The sequence below is a fragment of the Leptonychotes weddellii genome, chromosome 16 (assembly GCF_054177405.1).
Source record: "Leptonychotes weddellii isolate Sample4059 chromosome 16, ASM5417740v2, whole genome shotgun sequence".
Lineage (NCBI taxonomy): Eukaryota > Metazoa > Chordata > Mammalia > Carnivora > Phocidae > Leptonychotes > Leptonychotes weddellii.
In genome coordinates this window covers 2394367-2410746 of record NC_138384.1, presented here as the reverse complement: position 1 = coordinate 2410746, position 16380 = coordinate 2394367, and the positions used below count along the sequence as shown (strand labels likewise).

General features: G+C 54.9%; 1 long non-coding RNA gene across 1 annotated transcript in view; it reads right to left on the bottom strand.

Annotated features, from left to right (window-relative positions):
• Positions 1-16380, bottom strand: part of LOC145717504 (uncharacterized) — a 144275-nt gene that overhangs the window by 23164 nt on the left and 104731 nt on the right. The window lies entirely within an intron of this gene.

Genomic DNA, 16380 nt, shown 5'->3' with positions numbered 1-16380 from the left:
GACTGAGTGGGCTCTCCGTTCAGACGGGATTCTAGGGGAGAAGGCCACCACTTCCATCTGAAGGGGCTAGAGGGGCTGACCCGGCCAGCCGACGCTGGGACACTTCACCATGAAATGTGTCACTGTGGTTGGCAGGCTGGGGACCTCTCCACATGAGGCTGCATGGCCACCGCCCATCAGACATCAAGATGCTCTTCTGCTTATTGGCATTGACCCTGGGCCTTGCCCGGACACGATCCCACACTGTGGACGGTTTTCAGAATGGCTCCATCTCAGGTGCTCTGCTCTCTGCCAGTTGGTGGGTCCTGTGTTCGATGTGCAACATACTATTGATGCAGGGCTCACGTGTAAGCCATTTTGTGGGAGGCCGTCCCGGCGACACCTGCCTGGGAGCAGGCGGGTGAGGCAGGAAGGCAGGGCCGAGGCTGTGGATGAGCAGAGCTTCTCAGAATGTGCGCCGAGGCCAGCAGGCCCATCCTTCCGACCCTCCCATGAAGTGGGGTCTTCTGAAGGTGAGGAACCCTCCCAGGGACGGCACGGTGGCTTGAACCGTAAGCCTCGGGACATGGGGCCAGGATGCCAGGGACCAAGCAGGAGAAGGGTTTCATGGAGAGCCAGGCTGCAGAGGGCCGTGCTGAGCCGATTTCCATCGCCCGTCCGCCGTGACTTCTCTTGGGTCTCACAGTGCCATGCTCCCAGTGTTCCTCTGGCTGTGAAGCCCGGGGCCAGATGCTTCAGGTTCCTGTTCCTTTCTCTTGCTCGGTTTGCTCTCTCTTTAACGTTCAGACTCGGCATCTTACTTCAGCCTAAGCACTCACTCAATGCAAACCACCTCCACGAGGAGATACCGCCGGCGGGAGGATGGCCTGAGTTAAGAAGACTGACAAATCTCAAGGGCTGGCAGACATAGGAGCAAGAGGGACACGCGTGAGTCCCGGAGCAACCAGGATGGCTGGCTCGTCCCTCTCTTACCGAGAGTCAGGCCAGGCATCTGGGCGGGGGTCCTGCAATGTGGGGCGGGAAAGCTCAGAGCGGCCGCCAGGACGCCCACCTTCCCCGCACCAGGCGCCGGCCGCGTGGCTCACCCTCATTGTCTCAGGCGCCCACCTAGGAGCTGAGCATGCTGTTCTCTGCCTCTCCAGACGGGGACACCGAGGCATGGAGAAGGCATGTGAGGCTTGTGCGATGGCAGGGCCGGGGTGTAGAGAAGGGGATGACACAGTAGCTGGTTAGCTTGCATTCTGCAGGAGCTTTCCCTGTGGACGGCACACCCTGGACTCTGAGGAAAACCACCACCTGGACTATATCTCGTAAGGGATGGGATCCTCCAAGGGCCTTCTCAGCCTGTGCAGTGACGAGAACCGGGTTCAAGGGCATCCCCGGCCAGCAGAAGGCCAGGAATGAGGCTCAGCTCACCTGTACCCTACCCGGGCCCAGTCTTAACAGGTTGCTCAGCACCTGGGGCTGGCCCCGCGAGTGCTGCTGGTGTCCCTCACAAGCACACGTTGGGGTGTCGGCTCGCGGCCAGGAGCATGTACACACGTACACACACACACACACACACACACACACACACGAGCAGCAGTGTCTATCAGAGCCCCCGGGGGACGCTTTCTCCCAGAGCAGATACAGAGATGCGCACACAAGAAGGGAGAAAAGGGGCCGCATCTGAGTTCTTTTAGCCAAAACCACCCCCCAATTTATTTTTCCATGCCTGAAAATAATGCGTTTTGAGTCTTGTGAAGTGCTGTACTTCGGGGAAAAGGCACCGCGACTTGAGGAACCCTGAGTCCCTCCCACGGGTGCAGCCCCAGCCCTGGGGGACACGGGGAGAAGGACAGCAGAGCCCACGCTCATCCCCAGAGCTTTCCCCCACCTGCCGCAACCCCAGCATCCCCTGCAGACTGCTTTCCACCTCAACATAACGCAGCGAAGGACACGTGTGGCTCTGGTAGCCGGGGTGCCGATTGGAAAGGCATGTCTGGGACGGGGTCACCGAAGTTATGCTTTGCGGATTATCTGAGGACGAGAGAACCCCAGGGACACATACAGAAACCACGCACCAGGGCAGGCCCACGGGAAGACGCCCAGCTGAGTACACACAGTTAGGAGAGAAGACCTAGACGGGTTTCTGGGAGGACCACAGTCAGGATGAGTTCCAAGGTACTTCTTAGCCAGTGTCCGACAGGAGAAAAGTCTGACCTTAGTCTTACGTCTTCATCTGTTTGTGCTTTTTCTCTCTTATATTAATGCAACTCCCTTTCCTGCTTTAATGCACCTTTAGCCCTCCTGTCCACCCACCCATCTGTGACCTTGTGCTATCTCAGCATCCCTGTGTCAGTCATTGACACACTAGTATAAATAAGCAGTGGACAGGCTCCTTTTCTGGCCTGGAAGTGGCAGTTAAGCCCCAGCCGGTTCAGGGCTTGCGCCAGCAGCTGGGCTGTGGCCCACTCTATCTGCCCCTCATACTGCTCCTGCCCGAGACAGAAGCAAACATGCTTCTGTCTACATATTCACTGGGGGTACTTGTGCACACCTGGGTGTGTGTGCGCTCACACATACTCTTTCAGGCCTCCAGGATGGAATGCAAGTCACATTTTCCAGATGTCTTCATGGGTATTCCAGCACTGGGAAATTCTGCCTGGGTTGCCTTCCATGAAGGAAGCAAGCGAGCGAACGAGTGTTCACATGTTGGAACAAACTGGCTGTGTCCATCCTTAACAAGAGAGGAAGCAAGGCCCCCAGGGATGCTGATGACCCTGGGTATAGGGCTTTGCGATTATTACTTGGTCAGGCTATAAACAGGGAGCCTTTTTTGTTTTAATGGTAGTGGGCACCAGCTCAAAGATGTCTGCTAAAAAAACTCTGTGTTCTCTCTGCTGACTCATTTGGTGGGAATTACAAACCCAAATGCCAACATGTGGCTGACCCACATGACCCTCCACTGGAAAATAAAGACAGGGTCATTTGAGTTCTTGTGTGAACAAACAATGGCCATGCAACCAGATTTTCTTTCTCTTGCTGTTTTCATCCCCGCCGACAGCTCTGCACCAGGCATTCGGTGGGGCCACGGTATGTCCTGAGGACAGGAGACTTGATCACAAATTGGCACCTGTTTTCTGTTTTTGAACCAGGGAGGAAGAGTCTTGCTATGCAGCAGGGGGAGGAACACCAACACTCAGAGTGGTCTGTTTTTTCGGCCGAGTCCACAAGTGCCAGCATGATGTCAGCAGAAAGGAGACAGTCTGGGGGCCAGAAACCCTGGACTTTGGCCTCACTCCGCCACCAGTTTTCCCATCAGCAGAGCGAGGGTGCTGCTCTGGGCCAGGCGCCGCTGGTTGGTCACCACGGCTCTTGGATCCTCTCTCTGAGCCTTGTGAACCCGGCTGTTGCAGAGCCATTGGCGGTCGCTCAGAGACCCACGGGCGCTCGCGGTGCCCACATGTGGGGTGCCTGCTGTCGGTTCCCCGTGGATCCCCGTCCAAGCCTGGTGATGGGGGGATTGCGACGAATCGCAAGCCTGTGCAAGATGGGTCCCTTCCGGGCTGGGGCACGTAACTGCCGTGGCAGGCCCCTCCACAGCTCCTTTCCCCCCGCAGGGGAGGGGGACCGTCCAGCTGGCGGCCACTTGACGAGCCTGAGTCACTGGGCAGGGACCTCTGCTCCCCAACAGTGGACAGGCCGCAGGAACAAGAAAGAAGCCTTCACCGATTTCCTCAGGGCTTGGGGGTTGTTTGTTACTTCAGGGTGGTGTGGCCTTTCTGGACGGATCCATCACTCCCAGCCCCTCCAGTCCTGGGGTCTTACACGGCTGGGTCTGAAAACTTGGCCATTCCGCCTCAGCGCGAGCTGTCCCTTGGGGCCTGTGACTCCAACACCAAACCGAACACTTCATTTACTGTATTCCAGAACACTCTCGTTAATGGGCTCAGACATGCCTAAGAAGAATTGAAGATGCCCATTCTCTTTTCTTTTACCATTTTCATTTTTATTTTAAAATTAATATACCATAAAAATAATTTTCAAAATTTCATTTACACTATGTAATGAATTCAGTCGTGGAGAAGAGCGTAGCAAGTGGTTGCTTTTGCACAATGCTGTGTTCCCTGAGCTCACGCATGAACCCACGGGCAGCCCAGACCGCCTTCCAGAGCAATGTGGAGAACACGTCTCCACCACCTCTCAGATTTGACCAACCATTTTAACACTGGGATGGGATTTCTGGCAAATTTTGTTCTATCCTTTGCCCTCCTCCTCTGTTTTTTATCCCCCCTTCCTTTTTTTTCCTCCAAATTCTGTATATGGAGCATGCATTACCTTTGTAATCCTGTTTTATGGTTAAAATAATAATGCATCTTCAGCTCTGTTTCCAACACTTTTATATTCATCATCTCACTTCCACCCCACCCCTGTGATACATGTGGGACTGGTACTATTTTACAGTGGAGGAAACAGGCTCAGAGAGGTGATGTGACCTGCCCAGGGTCACACAGCTCCTAAGGAGACGAGCTGGAATATGAACTCGGTGTTTTCTCCAGCAGACAGCTCTTTTCATGGAAACACCACCACCTCCTCTGAGGGAAGAAAAGTTCTTAGGAAAATCTTACCGTTAAGATGACATGTCTTTAAAACAAAGGTACATGCCATGAGCTGAAAGAGGCATTTTTTGGTGAGGATTTAAGGGGTAGGAATTCACTCTCCTTGCAAGAGGATCCTGAAAACGAACAGTTAGCCCTTTCTCCCTCTCCCCCAGCTTAAAAATAAATACATTTTGGTTTTGTTTAAGTTAAAAGAATGTGAAGAGAGAGAAGTTTACTAGTTGTGGGTAATTTACACAATCTGTAACGACAAAATCATTTCTATTTATTTACTCTGAAGGGTCTAACCTGGTGCTCTCCCAAAACAACCCCTCCATTGGCTGCAGACAGGAGCCTCAGCCTAGCATAGTGGGAAATGGAAAACAGAGAGCCCGTCACAGAAGACGTGCCGGCGGGGCTGTTTGGTCTTGCTTTGCTTTACGCCTGGGGGACTCAGGCCGTGCACGTCCACGCCCCTCGAACAGCACTGTGTGGACGATCTGTCCGGTGGTCCTGTTAAGAGGCCGGTGCTCCTGTGAAGGTTTGGTGTGGGGCCTGGGACTCTGCATTTCCAACAGGGACTAACAATGGCCTTGGAGCCTGCTTCTCAGCTCCGGCTGCACGTGTGAACCCCCGGGGCTTTCAAAGTCCCAGCGCCCGAGCCCCAAAACAGAGCAATTAAGTCAGAAATGCCTGGGTGGGACCCGGTGGCTCCAAGGAATCCAGGGCTGAGACCTGCCTGGAACGCTCGGAAGACTTCCCTCCATTTCAAAGCGTGCACCTGGGCACCAGGAGCCACCGGCTGGCTCTCCACCACGCAGTAGGGCACACCTGCAGGAGCTTCTGTCATCTGCTGATAACATCCTTTCCTCTCCGGGCTGGCCACGGCTCGCGTTGGGTGAGGTCTACTTCTCTGCCCCGCTGGGGATGGCCTTGGCCTCGTGACTTGCTTTGGCCGGCGGAACGCGGGCAGACGTGAGCCAGCGTGAGTTCTAAACCAGGACTGGAGAGGCATGGGGATTCCCAGTCACCCCCTAGCCTCCGCCACGTGGCTGCTGGTGTCATAATGGGAAGCATGTGGAGCAGGTCTACACCTGGCCCAGCAGAGTCACGCTGGCTTCGAGCCCCGTGAGGAACACACGGTGCTACTGGAGGCCTCTGGGAGCGCAGGGGTGTGTGTTACCCAGCATCACCACAGCGCGCCCTGGCCGGTCTGCCGTCGAGGGAACGAGAGTGTGGGAAGCACTTAGTAGAGCGTGTGGTACGCGGCGGGGCCCCGTGCACGTGAACGTGATTAACACCCATTTCGTCCGCAGCTCTGCTCCTGTCCTTCCTCCCTTTCTGGGCGGGGACTCTGCAGCTCACCCCCCCTCCCCACACATCAGCGCGAGGTGCCCGCACTCCGACTTCGGGACAGGTTTGCAGAGCCTCTGCCGGGTACGTGGCAAACAGCAAAAGCCTTGCCTCTGTGAATGGGGTTGTTCAACCTTATCTCAAATTCTCTTGGTGCGGCTGGTGGTTTTGTGTCTGCCAGCATTCTCTGAAAGGGTTTTTTGTGGTACAAGCGTGGAAGGAAAATGAGAAGCGGGAAGGAAACAGGCTTGACTTTGTTACGAGGTGCTCTGGGTTTCAAAGGACACGTGAAGGCGAGTCCTGGCTGTGGGCTTGAGGCAGGGCGTGGAAGGAGGCTGCTGTCACCTTCGGTGTCCTTGGACACTGCTGTGAGCTGGCGGTGCCCAACTGGCTTCCTCACTGGGACCTTGGCACACACACACGAGTTCAGTTACTTGCTGACCCTGGGGAGCAGCCTGATCGTCCTGCTCGCACCTCATCGGGCTGCCCTGAGGGCAGAGGGAGAGCGAGCCTGCACCTCGTGGGGCCCGAGGTTGGCTGTTCGCACTGTGGTCCCTGCCTCTCTGTTTGAACAGATGCTAGTCCCCCAAACGGGTCACCAGCCGCGGCTCGGCTGAAATGCCATCTGCCTAGTGACATTTCTCGTCTGGAATGAAGATGTAGTAAATGCTCTGTGTGGATGAGCACAGGACATTTTCCTTCAGGGGCAAGTGGGACCTTACTCCGCGCGACAGGCGGCCTAATGAGGGTGAATGGAATAATCGTGCGCAGGGACAGTCTAACCTGGACATCAAGACGGTTGCACCAGAGGAAACAAGGACAGGTCCGCGTGGTGAGTCAGATGAAGCTGGTGGGGAGAAACGCACAATGTGTAATTTCCCTGGGTGCCAGGCAGCGGGATGGAGACGAGAAGAAGATGCAAAACTGGACCCACACGCTAAAACCGTGCCACGGGGTAATCTGTGCACGGGACCTGCTTCCCTCTTCGACCCGCTGTTGCTTGTCATTCATTGTTCTCTGGGGCGTTCCGGAGGCTTTGAGTTGTGCAATTTCCTTCTCACTTTAGAATTTTCTCGATAAGAAGTTTGGGGTCTGTTTTGGGAGTAGTGAGGGGTGATTGTCAGTAAAAAAGGAAAAACACGGGAGAAAAACCATCTTCCTTTCAAAATCCACAGAATCTTAATCCACATAAATGGCTTCTTCATCTGTCTTGTTTTGGAGACTCATAGAAGATCCTTTAACAGTGCATTCTGCTCATTTGCAGCATTTCTTTGTGGCTCAGGATGAACTGCTTTAGGGCAGGAAGATGGGGAGGTGGGGAGCTTCGCCTGGACTGTGCTACATATCCTGCGAACACCACAGCTTAAACCAGCCCACAAGCCAGACAAGCCCCGTGAAGACAATGCTGAATGGAAAGATGTAGGCTGATGGGCTCATTACAGCAAGTGGGGATTTTTGGTTATTGAAGTGCGGTGTGGCCAAAGGGAAACCGGAGTCAAGGAATGTTAGTTACTTCTGGTACTTTTAGCCATGAATTAGCCCTTATCAGCGGTGGCTTCTTAAGGCTAATTCTGCCCCAGAGAGGAGGCATGGCACATGCCCGCGCACCGAGGTCGCCCTGCATTTCCCAGGATTGCCGCAGAAATGAATCCTGCGATAACTTCCCCGACTCGTTTTAGTTAATTCAACCCCTGCACGAACCATCTCCCCCCACAAGAGGTGAAACAAGCTGGACCTTGCTTCACTCTCCTGCCCTTGCCCAGATTTTCGCAGAGATAAGTGTGAGCCCTGAAAGGTCACCCGGCAGGCTCTAGAGCCATGGAGAAGGCCTGGGGTTTTCCCTGGAAAAAAACAGTTTCCTCACTCTTCCTTCCAGCTTGCACAGAGATACCGTTCCATCACCGTCTCTGTGCCTTCGGCACATGCCCTGTGTATTGGTGATCAAAGTCAGGGGGACCCTGTTCCACTAGCTCGAGCGGCCATGGCAGGACAGGGGACACCCCAGTGGGAGTTAAAGGGGTGGGAGGCGAGGCACTGAGGCCGCCCGAGCACATAGAGAACTGGGGGGGTTGCTCCCGGAGACGGACTCCTAGTGGCTGAACTGCACACTGCAGCCAGCGCTGGGGGAACCCCGGGGGAGGGCAGAGGGCCCCCCATGGGCGAGAGGTGGCGCTTTCTCCCACTGGGTTTTTATGAATGCATTGGTCTCTATTTGAATTTCCTCATGTAAGCAAGTGAACAAGACAAAAATTCAAAACACCTGGTAGTTCGAAACTTACTCATTAAAAGAAAAAATCCCGCTAATAAGGACGCTAGCAGAAAAGATGAAGTCCAGATGAACCGCAGCTGCCGGTTCAAGTGACAAACTCGCATCCCTTTCTTCTCTTCGAGCGGGGAAAGGGGAGGCTATCCACAGCTTAAAGTCGGTTAACGCAGATTTTCATCATTGTTATCCTAAGCAGAATCATTGTTATCGTTGTAATAACATTTGCCCGGCGTCCCCGTGGTGGAGACTGTGCATATGGCGACCACATTGTCTGAGCCAGGAGTCGGGAGCGTCATTGGCCCGACAAGGAGGGGATGCTTCTTGGGGCCCGGGGGGCGGGGTGGCCAGGCCTCCGGTCAGAGGTGTTGCGGGCAAGCCTCCTCGACCTCGGGCGTCAGGATCGGGAATGCCACCGCGTCTGATGGAAGGAGTCTGCCTTCCTAAACACTCGTGGGAGCCCGCGTGTCCACCTCAGGGCCACCACCAGGATGGTCAGAACTGCATCAAGTGACGTGCTTGGTGGCGGTTTCCTAAAGCCTGCAGTGTTTCCCCCCCGTGCTCCCTTCTGGAGAACAGGGTGAGAACGACGTCACCAAGACACAGAGGAACCAGGAGAAGCCCAAGATGAAGGACGACAGAGAAATGGGCAGAGCGTGAGGATAGGAGGGTCCTGTGCGGGTGTAGACGGGGCTGGAGGAACAAGCAACCAAGGGTGGTGAGCACAAGGACAGCGGCCGCGGTGGCCGCCATCTACCAGCATTTGCCGGTGCCCGGGTTCCCCTCCTTGGAACCTCCCAGCTCCCAGAGGCCGACATCCTCATCACCTGCCTCACAGGCCAGGGAAGGGGGACCGACGATGACATGGCCGTGGCGGGAACGGAGCAGGCGCGTGCACCCTCGGGACCCTGCCACTGCCTCGGATGAGCAGCCTGCCGGCCAGGCACCTGCCTAAAATGTCACTGTTGTCACGAGAGCCTGGCCTTCTGAATCCGCATCTCAGCGGTGGGGGTGGGGATGTGGGGGGTGTGCGTGGGGACAGTGACACACTTGCTTTGGGGCCATGCTTGCTACGCTAGGGTGGGGGCATGAAGCTGGATGCGGGGGACACACAGCCGGAGTGGGACAGCAAGCACGGGCTGAAACATGGAGCCACGTAGCTCTCAGAGGTGAGGGTTTCCATGCTGGAAGGGGGTGCTCGTGGATCACCAGCCTGTGGTTCTTGGTTCGGGACCATCTCTGGGGTTAGGAACCTCTCTGAGGACCTGATGCCGTCTGCAAACGGGGAGAGAGGCCCGTGGATGTTCCAGGGTGTGGTCGGCTTCAGGAGGCCGTGGGGACCCACTGAGAGCACACACGGGACTCCCACCCCAGCGCGCGGGCACGAGGGAGGCACAGCAAGGTGGGTAAGAATGCACGTCTGGGGTTGAATCACCTGGCTCCCCTCCCAGCTTCGTAACTCACATACAAGAGGCTCCTTCACACCTGCCCCGCAGGCCCCCAGCGGCAAAGACTGACGAGCGCCCACGCCTGCCTCACTGTTACCACTGGCACCTTCGGATGAGGCCACGCAAATGACAGGCTGCCTGCAATCACAGACGGCTGTCAAAGCTCGGTGATCGTTAGTGTTGGTCGATCACTGTGATCATTACCAGTGACAAGCAAGCCGAGGCGCAGGAGGGAAAGTGGCCCAGGGCCACACGGCGGCAAGAGGACCAGCGTCCATGGAGAACCCCCGGCTCCCGGCTCCCTAGGGTCACCTCCCTACGGCGTGGGCCCCTAACTGCGCATCCCCCGGTGGAGAGGCGTGGTGCTGAGCCCGCCGCTCCTGTCTAGCCCACACACCCTCCTCCTGGCGGGAAGAGAGCCTCAGGGTTCCCTTGGTGTGTGGGTTCCCATTCAAAGTGGAACTCCACGTGGGCCCCAAACAGGGGGGTCTGTCCATGGCAATGACCTGTGGCCGTCCTCTTAGGGCGAACGGAGGCAAACCGGCCTCGGGTCTTCGGATCCCACCCGCTCCTCCGCTGAACGGGAGGCCAGTCTGGCCGCACAGTCTTGTCGGCATCCAGGGCTTTTCTCCACTCGCCCTGGTAACCCGGCCGCGACTCAGCGTGCAGTAAGCTGTGGCTGCAGGCCCTCGCTCAGGGCTGTAATCAGCCTTCAGCGTGTCCCAGTGACGCAGTCCAGTCTGGGGTCACCAGGAGGCCAAGCTGTGTGAGCAAAATGCTCACAAGTTCCCGAATTCGCCTCTCGCCTTGCGATTGCCCCAGGAGCCTCCCTCAGAGGCAGGAGCCACGGGGCCACGCATTTGGCGGCTGGAAACTGATGAGAGGCTGGTGGGTGTGGAGCGGGGCAGCGCACATATGTGTCATCAGGCGATTACAGGGTCCAAGGGTTTAAAAATGTACCTTGCTGCATTCTTTACCAGCAGCGGGCGGAAAGATGGGGATAAAATGAGAAGCAGCTTGGATCCGTTCCATGAAAGATCCCAGGAGGGGCTAGTTTCTGGGTGTTAGCGGGCACTGAAGGCCAAAGCACACCGCCGTCCTCATCCATGGGCTTTCGGTCCAGGAGGAAACAATGGGAACCCGGCAAGGACTCCCTCGGGATGCGTTTCTAGACTAAAGAGGTTGGAAGCATGTGTTGCTCCCCTGTTTGGAACCCTCCGAATAACTTGCGAGGCCAATTCCTCCATCAGATGAGGACTGTGCAGGCTTGTATCTGGCCTTGGCTGGCTGCGTCCGAGGCCGTGTCCAGGGAAGGCTGGAGCAGACGCCCTCCGGTTGCCGCTGTCTGATTCCGGATCAGTTAGTGCCTACATCCCTGTGGTCCCTTTGGGGCTGGCATTCTCGGGGTGTGGGCTCTGGAGCCAGGCTGCCCCAGTGTGAGATCTGGCACCTCACCTCCCTGCTGTGTGTCCTTGGGAAAGTCCGCTGACCTCTCTGTAGCTCAGTTTCTTCCTACATAAAGCAGGGCTTCTGAAAGCACCACGTCCCGTGGTTGTGAAGATGACATGGGATGGGTGGGCGTGAAGTGCCCCACCCATGCCAGTCAGCAAAAGCCATCTTGAAGGATATGTTTTGTTATGAGTGTCATTATCACTGTTGGGATGGTACCCACTAACCCACTAATAGGCAGTGCAGGAGGGCTGCATTGCTGCGATCCCAGCTTTTCCCTGTGGAACAGAAGGACCCAAAGTGGGAACAGGCAGAACCAGGAAGGGAAATTCATGGGAAAATATCCTAAGTCTTTCTGTGAAACTGGGTGCATCTAATCTCATCGGGCTGTTGAGCCCCGAGAGGCACAGACCTACCGTGGGCGCTGCCACAGGAAATGCGCACTCTAGGCAAGCCCCCGGGCCGCTCCCTGCTTGGGCCAGTTTCCCCTTCTGACCTCAGAGTTGAGTCTTTATCATTCATTCCTCTGGGATATTAGCCTGTCTTGTTTGGGGTCCCCCGAAACAAGGATTTTAGCATGATGCATTCATTTGGGAGGTGATCTCAGGAACACAGTAGGGCAGTGGGCAAGTGGGAAAGAGACCCAGAGAGAGGAAGGAGCCAACTGCAGGGCAGGTTGGGGGGTCCTTATCGAGCAAGGTTGTCTGGGAAATGCCGTAGAGCACAGACCTGAGAACTATCCCACCCAAGGAGAATGAGCTGGAGGATTTATATGCCAGCTCTCATGGCCAGCGGCTGGGGCTGCTCCCAGGGGCGTTAACTCTCTGCGCCTCTTGGCCGGACACCAGCCACGCATGTGGGCAGAACCGACTCCGGGGGCTTGGGACAGCCCTCCGCCAAGGAGACGTGGTGCCAGGAGCTGGAAGAGGTTAGGGCGCGGGCAGGGCCTGATGGCATCTGCTACAGGGCCATTCGAGAAAAACGGTCTGGCTTTTTCCAGCTTTGGCTTCTTCCTCTGCTTTTATTCCTTTTGTCTCTACCGGCCCAGTGTTCAAACAGAAGCACGCTGCTGCCCTGCGATTTTAGTTTCCACTTGTCCTGGGTACATCTTGTGCCCTGTATATACGCTAAGTTCTTTTAAAAGCAGGAACATGGTTTTCCACATGCTCAGGACACAAATTACGGACAGACATGCTCACGCGTTTGTTCTGTCCCTTAGGGCCACTGCAGAATATCCCGGAACTCACTCCTTCTTCTTCCCGAGGGAAATTCTTCAGCAGACGAGCAGCCATGTCTACAGCATAGTGATGGAAAGAGGGGCTCGGAGCCCACAGGGCTGGGGAGGCGCCGCAGTGTGAAAAGCTCCAAGTCAGCCGCCAGGTGCACAAGGAGGGATGGAGGAGGCGGGGCTCCTGGGCAGGCGCTGAGGGCTGCTGAGTCTGGAGCCCAGGGCCCTGTGCGGTTGTGGAGAAATGTAAGTAGAGGATCCGAGCTGTTCCGAAATGAGTTTTGATTGCCACACTGTGTATCTCTGATAGTAACAGTGTTTTTGAGCCTGAACTACAGAGATTCTGGGTTTATAAGGGCTCCAACTGTATCTTCCAGAGGGCACTGTATGCAGTCAGCATCCAGTAAATGCTGCTGAATGAATGGATGGAGGGGCGTATTTATGAGCAGTCAGAACTAGAATGTACCTGGAGACCCTCTGGTCCAGGGCTCTGCTTCTCACTTGCCTCTATAAAATCTCCAGGAAAGATGCAAGATGTCCCATTACATTTGAATTTCAGGTTAAAAATGGATACTTCTTTAGTGAAAGTGCATCCCAACCAGTACATGGGACCCAGTTAATACCCAGTTTGCTAAATGTGGCAACTCAGCTTTAGGAACTGTGCCAGTCATGGAGTTTACATTGAGTGAGACAAGCCATAGACAATAGGGAGTGGCGGGGAGTGGGGAAGGTTTAAGGTCAGTGAGCACATGTCCTAAGCGCATCTCTAAGCAAAAAAAAAAAAGATCACCGTGTGGGCAAAACAAAAACACATCTTCTAGACCAACACTCTTACGTTAAGTAAAGAAGCCAAAAGCTGGGAGGGTAGGCAGCAAGGTTCAGGCCCAGATGACACTAGAGCCCATGTGTCCTCCCCCACAAGCCAGTGTCCCTCCCACCATGTCACCGTGGAGGCTGCGTGCACCCCGATGTGTGGCCTCAGACCCCGTCCCCACCTTCGAAAGGGCAGATGGTGAACGATGTGGCAGGATAGGATCGGCTTCACAGAGCACCCCGTGTGGCCCGTGCACATTTTCTTTTCGACAACAAAGCCATTTCCAGACGGAGCCACAGAGCAGGTGACCCTGGTCTCCTGGGTTCCAGTGGACACAGCACCTTCTTCCCTGAATGCAAGCAGCTGGTATTATGATCATGTTTTCACTTTTGCCATCTGAGGTGCGCTTGATAAAGAATTATGGTGGTGATATTAGGTAACGAGATTCAACATCTTGGAAAAGTTAGGTCCTTTCCAGAGGCTCAGTTTCAGCATCTGAGAAAGGCGGGGGCTGGGCAGATGGTGCGTGAAGCCCTGGTCTCTGATGAGGGCGACGAGTGCGGTGGCTTGCCAGGGAAGGTCCCAGAGCATGCCTGTTGCCCGGGGTGCTCATCGACCACATTCCCCTCCACCCTCCAAGATGTCCCCTTTTGCACGAAAATGTGCGCATGTGGCTCCATCTGACGGAGCGTGGCAGTGAGCTTAGCCGCAGCAGGAGGCTTGCCAGCATGGTGACAAGGGGGCCCGGCATGTCGGGCATCCCCCGAGAGCTGGTTGTTAACACCCACAGCACCCCCCGACCCCCACTCTTGTGGTCAGCACCTACTCCGCATACGTGTCCGCACCAACTTCCAGGCTGCGGGCGAGTAAGCATGGCTAACAAAGCCTACTCTGAAAAGCTCTTCTGGGGACAATGCAGTCGACGCCCATACTCCAGTCCTTCCAGTGACTGGATGGTAAAGAAGTCCCCCGAGTCCTGGGTCCGTCCCAGCCCTCAGCACCTGTGACAACTGGGAAGCAGAGTCCCCTGGCTTGAGTGCGTTTCCCTGCTTCGTCGTGGGTACCGTTGGGTTGGCCCAGCTACTGCGGGACACAGATGCTCTAGGAGAAAGTGCTACCCGCATTTGGTCACTGCCAGGTCTTCCGCAGGCCCGTTGGGGGTCCGGGTCACTAGATTCAGATGCCCACCTGAAAAGGGGTGACTAAAATGACACATGCCTGGGGAGGCCGCAGGTGAGGGCAGCCTCCAGCCTGGCCTTCCTTCCTGGGTCAGACTAGGAGCCTTCTCCTCTGAGATGGGGAGTCTCTCCCCACCCCCACTCTTGGGAGGAGGTGCAGATATTCCCCACCCTCCAACAAGGCATGCCCGAAATATGCCCTGATGAGCCCCAGCCACAAACAGGGCACTTGCCTCAGCCTCCTGATGTCATCAGCAGGGAGCCCCAACCCAGAGAGGCATGAATGCTAAAGGTTACACAGAAGATGAGTAATGAGCTAGAGCAGAGGTGAGGAGTCCTGACTCCCACGAAGGGTGAAATCCAAGCATCCTAGAACCTCAGAACAGTGAAGGCCCTTAGAAGTGATAACATCACCCCGCCTCATTTTAAAGATGGGGCAGCTGAAGGAGCAGGCCGGGCTCCCAGGGAAGCAGTTCAGCCTGGTGATGGGGAGTCAGGAGCTCTGCAGTAGGACCCAGGTCCCCATGAGAAAGAAAACATCCCTGCTGGAACAGACTGAACCTGAAACCCGCCCAGAAGCCAGAAAAATCTAGATTTTTCAGTTATATGAACCAATAAATTCCCTTTATTGTTTAAGCCAGTTTGGATCTAGATTTTTCAGTTATATGAACCAATAAATTCCCTTTATTTGTTTAAGCCAGTTTGGATCACCCTAAGTGATTCATTGAAATGCTGTTCTAAGGTCACATCGTGCCAGAGTTTGGCATCCTTAGCCTTCTAGCTAAATGAGATAGGGCATGAAAAGCATCTATGTTGCATTTAACACATACAGGAGTCTCATAAAAATTAATAGTTTTGCCTTCCTTCCTTCCTTCTTTACTGTATTCAAAGCAATTTCAATGACACCGTCAAAAATTAGATTTCCAAACTGCTCACGGATAAACACACTCATTAGTCTGGACTGTTTGGGGCTTTTTCAAGTAATTGCATGCCTTGGGAAATATTAATACAATGCCTTTGTTTCTCCCTTGAGACAGAATGAGCGACACTAACCCACTTGGAATGCAGCGAAGCACTTGAACACTAGTTAGGGGCTGAGTTTAAAACTGGGAACTGCTTATGTTTGGTTAAGATTTTAAGATGTGCTTTTCCACCGTTCCATGTGCTGCTCGGGACTCACAGAGCGAAGGCGGGGAGTCTAGCCGAAAGGGTGGCGGGCAGCTCTCCCGTCCATTCTCCCCCCGCCCCACGGGCCCCCATGCGGCAGCATGAGCACATGACCTGCACCACGTGGAGCTCGGGACAGTCACGCGTCAGGACGGGAAAGGCGATATACCAGCATTTCCACCACTCTCTACCTGGAATATAGGTTTTGCCTCCATTGCAGATACAGGTGGCAAAGGGCGGTGCTAGCATTAAAATACCTGTGAGACTTCTTGCCTCTAGAACCCAGCTGTTTTCAGATCACATTCCAGGTGTTGCGGATAGCTCAACATTTTGTATGTTCCAGGTTGAAATTAGAGGGGCTCTGACATCTGGTCACTGAATGCGTTAGTAAAGAAATGCATACATCACCATATCACAGATGTTTACATTCTGTTGGCCCTAACCAGCTGGTTGCTGTTATTTCTATTATTATGGCCCAGAATGTCCATTTCCCTGACAGTCTCCCCACGTAGATTGTGGGCTTCTTGGTGGGAAGGACCGTGCGTGCTCCATCCTTATTTCCAGCATCGAGCACAGGGTTCAGAGTCTAGTAGGAACCTCCTACCTATTGACTCAAGTGGATAATGATGATGCACAGTGGTTTTGTTTTTTTTTTTTTAAAGATTTATTTATCTATTTTAGAGGGCAGGGGGAGGGGGCAGAGGGAGAATCCCCAGCAGACTCCCCGCTGAGTACAGAGCCTGACGTGGGGCTCAATCCCTCGACCCTGAGATCACGACCTGAGCCGAAATCAAGAGTCACACGCTCAACCGACTGAGCCCCCCAGGGGCCCCTGCACAGTGGTTCTTATGACCACTTTCCCTGGGAAGGCAAAGTGTGAGGCCTCCCTTTTTCAAGGCG